Source organism: Salmo salar, chromosome ssa09 (genome assembly GCF_905237065.1).
Source record: "Salmo salar chromosome ssa09, Ssal_v3.1, whole genome shotgun sequence".
NCBI classification, from domain to species: domain Eukaryota; kingdom Metazoa; phylum Chordata; class Actinopteri; order Salmoniformes; family Salmonidae; genus Salmo; species Salmo salar.
This window is the reverse complement of record NC_059450.1, coordinates 46,344,922-46,352,247: the sequence shown is the minus strand read 5'-3', so window position 1 is coordinate 46,352,247 and position 7,326 is coordinate 46,344,922.

Sequence of the window (7,326 nt, the reverse complement as noted above, 5' to 3'; positions counted from 1 at the left end):
TTATTACTGTTAGTACTGTTATTACTAGTTTATTACTGTTAGTACTGTTATTACTGTTAGTACTGTTATTACTAGTTTATTACTGTTAGTACTGTTATTACTAGTTTATTACTGTTAGTACTGTTATTACTGTTAGTACTGTTATTACTAGTTTATTACTGTTAGTACTGTTATTACTGTTAGTACTGTTATTACTAGTTTATTACTGTTATTACTGTTAGTACTGTTATTACTAGTTTATTACTGTTAGTACTGTTATTACTAGTTTATTACTGTTATTACTAGTTTATTACTGTTATTACTATTAGTACGGTTAGTACTATTAGTACTGTTATTACTATTTTATTACTGTTAGTTCTATTAGTACTGTTATTACTAGTTTATTACTGTTATTACTAGTTTATTACTGTTAGTACTGTTATTACTAGTTTATTACTGTTAGTACTATTAGTACTGTTATTACTAGTTTATTACTGTTAGTACTAGTTTATTACTGTTATTACTGTTAGTACTAGTTTATTACTGTTAGTACTGTTATTACTATTTTATTACTGTTAGTTCTATTAGTACTGTTATTACTAGTTTATTACTGTTATTACTAGTTTATTACTGTTAGTACTGTTATTACTAGTTTATTACTGTTATTACTGTTAGTACTAGTTTATTACTATTAGTACTGTTATTACTATTTTATTACTGTTAGTTCTATTAGTACTGTTATTACTAGTTTATTACTGTTATTACTAGTTTATTACTGTTAGTACTGTTATTACTAGTTTATTACTGTTAGTACTATTAGTACTGTTATTACTAGTTTATTACTGTTAGTACTAGTTTATTACTGTTAGTACTAGTTTATTACTATTAGTACTGTTATTACTATTTTATTACTGTTAGTTCTATTAGTACTGTTATTACTAGTTTATTACTGTTATTACTAGTTTATTACTGTTAGTACTGTTATTACTAGTTTATTACTGTTAGTACTATTAGTACTGTTATTACTAGTTTATTACTGTTAGTACTATTAGTACTGTTATTACTAGTTTATTACTGTTAGTACTAGTTTATTACTGTTAGTACTAGTTTATTACTATTAGTACTGTTATTACTATTTTATTACTGTTAGTACTATTAGTACTGTTATTACTAGTTTATTACTGTTATTACTAGTTTATTACTGTTAGTACTGTTATTACTAGTTTATTACTGTTAGTACTGTTATTACTAGTTTATTACTGTTATTACTAGTTTATTACTGTTATTACTGTTAGTACTAGTTTATTACTGTTAGTACTGTTATTACTAGTTTATTACTGTTAGTACTATTAGTACTGTTATTACTAGTTTATTACTGTTAGTACTAGTTTATTACTGTTAGTACTAGTTTATTACTGTTAGTACTGTTATTACTAGTTTATTACTGTTAGTACTGTTAGTACTAGTTTATTACTGTTAGTACTGTTATTACTAGTTTATTACTGTTATTACTAGTTTATTACTGTTATTACTGTTAGTACTAGTTTATTACTGTTAGTACTGTTAGTACTAGTTTATTACTGTTAGTACTAGTTTATTACTGTTATTACTGTTAGTACTAGTTTATTACTGTTAGTACTGTTATTACTAGTTTATTACTGTCATTACTAGTTTATTACTGTTAGTACTGTTATTACTAGTTTATTACTGTTAGTACTGTTATTACTAGTTTATTACTGTTATTACTAGTTTATTACTGTTATTACTATTAGTACGGTTAGTACTATTAGTACTGTTATTACTATTTTATTACTGTTAGTTCTATTAGTACTGTTATTACTAGTTTATTACTGTTATTACTAGTTTATTACTGTTAGTACTGTTATTACTAGTTTATTAGTTATTACTGTTATTACTAGTTTATTACTGTTAGTACTGTTATTACTAGTTTATTACTGTTAGTACTGTTATTACTAGTTTATTACTGTTAGTACTGTTATTACTAGTTTATTACTGTTAGTACTGTTATTACTAGTTTATTACTGTTAGTACTGTTATTACTAGTTTATTACTGTTATTACTGTTATTACTGTTAGTACTAGTTTATTACTAGTTTATTACTGTTAGTACTGTTATTACTAGTTTATTACTGTTAGTACTGTTATTACTAGTTTATTACTGTTAGTACAGTTATTACTGTTAGTACTATTAGTACTGTTATTACTAGTTTAGTACTGTTATTACTAGTTTATTACTGTTAATACTATTAGTACTGTTATTACTAGTTTAGTACTGTTATTACTAGTTTATTACTGTTAGTACTATTAGTACTGTTATTACTAGTTTATTACTGTTAGTACTGTTATTACTAGTTTATTACTGTTAGTACTGTTATTACTAGTTTATTACTGTTATTACTAGTTTATTAGTTATTACTGTTATTACTAGTTTATTACTGTTATTACTATTAGTACGGTTAGTACTATTAGTACTGTTATTACTTGTTTATTACTGTTAGTACTATTAGTACTGTTATTACTAGTTTATTACTGTTATTACTAGTTTATTACTGTTAGTACTGTTATTACTAGTTTATTACTGTTAGTACTATTAGTACTGTTATTACTAGTTTAGTACTGTTATTACTAGTTTATTACTGTTAGTACTATTAGTACTGTTATTACTAGTTTATTACTGTTATTACTAGTTTATTACTGTTAGTACTGTTATTACTAGTTTATTACTGTTATTACTGTTAGTACTAGTTTATTACTAGTTTATTACTGTTAGTACTGTTATTACTAGTTTATTACTGTTAGTACTGTTATTACTAGTTTATTACTGTTAGTACTGTTATTACTAGTTTATTACTGTTATTACTAGTTTATTACTGTTAGTACTGCTATTACTAGTTTATTACTGTTATTACTGTTAGTACTAGTTTATTACTAGTTTATTACTGTTAGTACTGTTATTACTAGTTTATTACTGTTATTACTGTTAGTACTAGTTTAGTACTAGTTTATTACTGTTATTACTGTTAGTACTAGTTTATTACTAGTTTATTACTGTTAGTACTGTTATTACTAGTTTATTACTGTTATTACTAGTTTATTACTGTTAGTACTGTTATTACTAGTTTATTACTGTCATTACTAGTTTATTACTGTTAGTACTGTTAGTACTAGTTTATTACTGTTAGTACTGTTAGTACTAGTTTATTACTGTTAGTACTGTTATTACTGTTATTACTGTTAGTACTGTTATTACTGTTATTACTAGTTTATTACTGTTATTACTGTTAGTACTGTTAGTACTAGTTTATTACTGTTATTACTGTTATTACTGTTAGTACTGTTATTACTAGTTTATTACTGTTATTACTGTTAGTACTAGTTTATTACTAGTTTATTACTGTTAGTACTGTTATTACTAGTTTATTACTGTTAGTACTGTTATTACTGTTATTACTGTTAGTACTGTTATTACTAGTTTATTACTGTTATTACTAGTTTATTACTGTTATTACTGTTAGTACTGTTATTACTAGTTTATTACTGTTATTACTAGTTTATTACTGTTAGTACTAGTTTATTACTAGTTTATTACTGTTAGTACTGTTATTACTAGTTTATTACTGTTAGTACTGTTATTACTGTTATTACTGTTAGTACTGTTATTACTAGTTTATTACTGTTAGTACTGTTATTACTGTTAGTACTGTTATTACTAGTTTATTACTGTCATTACTAGTTTATTACTGTTAGTACTGTTAGTACTAGTTTATTACTGTTAGTACTGTTATTACTAGTTTATTACTGTTAGTACTGTTATTACTAGTTTATTACTGTCATTACTAGTTTATTACTGTTAGTACTGTTAGTACTAGTTTATTACTGTTAGTACTGTTATTACTAGTTTATTACTGTTATTACTGTTATTACTGTTAGTACTAGTTTATTACTAGTTTATTACTGTTAGTACTGTTATTACTAGTTTATTACATCCTACAGTGTAATACATTATGTTTATTACATCCTACAGTGTAATACATTGTTATTATATCCTACAGTGTAATACATTATGTTATTACATCCTACAGTGTAATACATTATGTTTATTACATCCTACAGTGTAATACATTATGTTATTACATCCTACAGTGTAATACATTATGTTATTACATCCTACAGTGTAATACATTATGTTTATTACATCCTACAGTGTAATACATTATGTTATTACATCCTACAGTGTAATACATTATGTTAATACATCCTACAGTGTAATACATTATGTTTATTACATAAAATTGTCCTCAAGGTGTTGTCTTATATCTTGTAAAATAATATTTTTTAAAAACAGGCGTTATCAGTCTTCTATCTGCTCTTTGTCGTTTCTTCCAGGTGTTTGAGATCAGAAACACGGAGGACCTGACAGAGGAATGGCTTAGAGAGAAGCTTGGGTTCTTCGGTTAAGAACACTGTTGCTTATGTTTCCTTCCTCAGTGTAGCGATTTATCTCCCCATACAATCTCCTTCTTCCCCCCCACAACGTGTGCCAGTTTCCTGAGTCTATATGAAATGGAACACTCCTACTGATGCAGACAGGTCATTCCGTCAACTATAGAAGCAAAACAAGGGAACTTGAAAGGAGTTGTCATGGCGGCAAATGTTTTAGATTTTGAGTTATGTTTGTTTATTACATAATTATGACTTGATTAGATTCTAACACTTTTTTTTATTTTTTCCCCATTTCTACTATAATTAAAATAAAGGTTTGGATAGTGGATGGAGTTTGGGGACCTGTTATTTTTATCAAGTCATAAAGATATTACTTGTGAGAGGATTGTGTGTCTGTAGATAAAACACTTAACATCTATTTTTGATTCTTTCTGATATATTTTCAAGATGGAAGCGTCACCAGGCTCGAAGCACTTTTGACTCGCATCGCACAATCATAGCCACACGTTGAATTTGGATGTAAAATGTATCTTTGATTATCGTGGATTTAAACACCTTTTCTCTTTCTGCTTGGAAAGGTCAGTATAAAGAAATTAAATGCATGAATTTTTCCCGATATTATGTTTAGACGACAACAAATGATCATCCAAATTACAATAACAACAAAAAAAAGACAGCTAAAATTTCATTCACAACCTGATGGGTGTAGAGACTCTCTTTCCTGAAGTTTTGGGGGGAAAAGAGGTAAAGGAATTATGCATATTAATGCTGTTATTCACTAACTACCAATTATTAAAAAATAAATAAAAAAAACAGCATCTAACAATCCTTGAGAGTCACTGACAGTTTGTGGGACATAAAGGACAGTTGGATATCTCTGTTCATCTTTGTTTAGAGGAGAAACAGTGTGATACTTTGCCCAAAATAGCACCTAATTCCCTACATGCTAATGCGCTACCCTATGGGCCCTGGTCAAAAGTAGTGCACTATATAGGGAATAGGGTGCCATAGGGCCCTGGTCAAAAGTAGTGCACTATATAGGGAATAGGGTGCCATTTTTAAAAAGCATAATGAGACTACCGCTTTCAACATCCATATGGATGAACTGTACTGGAACATTTTGGTTGTTTTCTGAATCGTGCAATCAGCTGGTGTCTATGTGAATTAACGAAAAGTGTATGTGAAGCTAATGTTCACGGGTCCTCTGAAGGAGAGAGGAGAGGACGGGGTCCTCTGAAGGAGAGAGGAGAGGACGGGGTCCTCTGAAGGAGAGAGGAGAGGACAGGTCCTCTGAAAGAGAGAGGAGAGGACGGGGTCCTCTGAAGGAGAGAGGAGAGGACGGGTCCTCTGAAGGAGAGAGGAGAGGACAGGTCCTCTGAAAGAGAGAGGAGAGGACGGGGTCCTCTGAAAGAGAGAGGAGAGGACGGGGTCCTCTGAAGGAGAGAGGAGAGGACGGGTCCTCTGAAGGAGAGAGGAGAGGACGGGGTCCTCTGAAAGAGAGAGGAGAGGACAGGTCCTCTGAAAGAGAGAGGAGAGGACGGGTCCTCTGAAAGAGAGAGGAGAGGACGGGTCCTCTGAAAGAGAGAGGAGAGGACGGGTCCTCTGAAAGAGAGAGGAGAGGACGGGTCCTCTGAAAGAGAGAGGAGAGGACGGGTCCTCTGAAAGAGAGAGGAGAGGACGGGGTCCTCTGAAAGAGAGAGGAGAGGACGGGGTCCTCTGAAAGAGAGAGGAGAGGACGGGTCCTCTGAAGGAGAGAGGAGAGGACGGGGTCCTCTGAAGGAGAGAGGAGAGGACGGGGTAATCTCTAACAGCATGTGGAGCACATGTTATGCCAAAGACCGATACGATTTAAACTAGCTACAAATTCCAAAGTAAATACGGGGAGCTACAGTAGCGAATCGTTTGAACTGTTTGTGACTGAGCTGCGTCTGCTTGTGAAAGACTGTGATTATGCAAAAGATGAGATGGTCAGGGAATACACTCACTGCGAGTGAAAGAGAAACTTTTGAATGTTGGAGGCTGGGCAAAGGTATCGACGTAGCCAGATTTCACGAGCTAGCGGATCAGATGAAAACCATTTTGAGCGCATCACGTGAGCAAGCAGTCAGGCAGCCATCAAAGCATGCCTGCCGGTGCTCAGAGAGAGCGCGCTTCAGAACGACACACACTCAAAACGTGGATATTGTGGGTACAAAGTGCATGGTGAAGCAAAAAGGCCAGCAGTGTAGTAAATATGAAAAATAGAATCACTTTGCATAAGTGTGCAGAGTTTACCATGGGAAAGCAGTACACACAGTGAATAAAAATGAAATGTCAATCAAAGGAGTTAAATTTTGATTAACTATATATTGATTCAGTGACACAGAAAAGTCAGACATCACAAACAGAGTAAGCCTGACATTGAGATAGGAGCACAGAGATAAAGTTCGAACAAGACACTGGTGCACAGGTAAATGTTATTCCTCTGAATGAGAACCACAGCTTGACATCGGAGCCAGGCGCAGACTGACTGGTTATGGTGGTGAACAGCTCACAGTAAAAGGCACATACGTATACTTTTTAAAACGCAAGGAAAGTGACATGTTGGACTTTTTATATTGACACTAGAGCACATGCAGTGCTAGGTCTTAATGTTTAGAGACGGACCTCATCAACCTAGTGTTATCAGGGACCGCATCGGTGGAGACAGAGAATGTCATGGAGGAGTTTTATGATATATATATATTTTTTTTACAGGAATAGGACTATTCCCAGGAGAATGTACCAGTCACCTTGACCCAAAGCAAACCCCTGTGGTCTACCCACCATGAAAGATATCCCCTTGCTCTCCACGCCCGTCTGAAGAAAGAGTTGGAGAGAGCATGGAGCAATCTGATATCGTCAC